The sequence below is a fragment of the Penaeus monodon genome, chromosome 20, assembly GCF_015228065.2.
Source record: "Penaeus monodon isolate SGIC_2016 chromosome 20, NSTDA_Pmon_1, whole genome shotgun sequence".
Taxonomy (NCBI): Eukaryota; Metazoa; Arthropoda; class Malacostraca; order Decapoda; family Penaeidae; genus Penaeus; species Penaeus monodon.
In genome coordinates, this window is record NC_051405.1 from 23,631,056 (window position 1) to 23,631,404 (window position 349).

General features: G+C 30.1%; 1 protein-coding gene across 1 annotated transcript in view; it reads right to left on the bottom strand.

The window, feature by feature from the left end:
- The window catches only part of LOC119585716, a gene marked incomplete at its 3' end in the record, with an annotated part of 123,925 nt that overhangs the window by 64,010 nt on the left and 59,566 nt on the right, over positions 1 to 349 (bottom strand).

Sequence of the window (349 nt, forward strand, 5' to 3'; positions counted from 1 at the left end):
ACATGGAATTGGGGACTCAGTCTCTGACAAGTGTGTCTGTTCTGTAAAGAAATTTTCAATATGGGAAAAAGTATATTTCTTTACTTAAAGGCATCTAAAATAATAATAATCTAAAACTGCAACTATCTTAAATAATATTTCATCTATATAAAAAAATAATAATTCTTGAGGAGTTTCTTTATTCTCTTACTATGGGCTGCAAAAATGTCATATAAATAGCAATCAATCTTTGTTATTTACCTTCATATCATATATACAATTATTACATTCTGGGAAATCCCACACACATGCATTCTTGAAAGGCTACCAGCCATTAGAGTGGGCATCATGTAAAGACATAACTTCTACC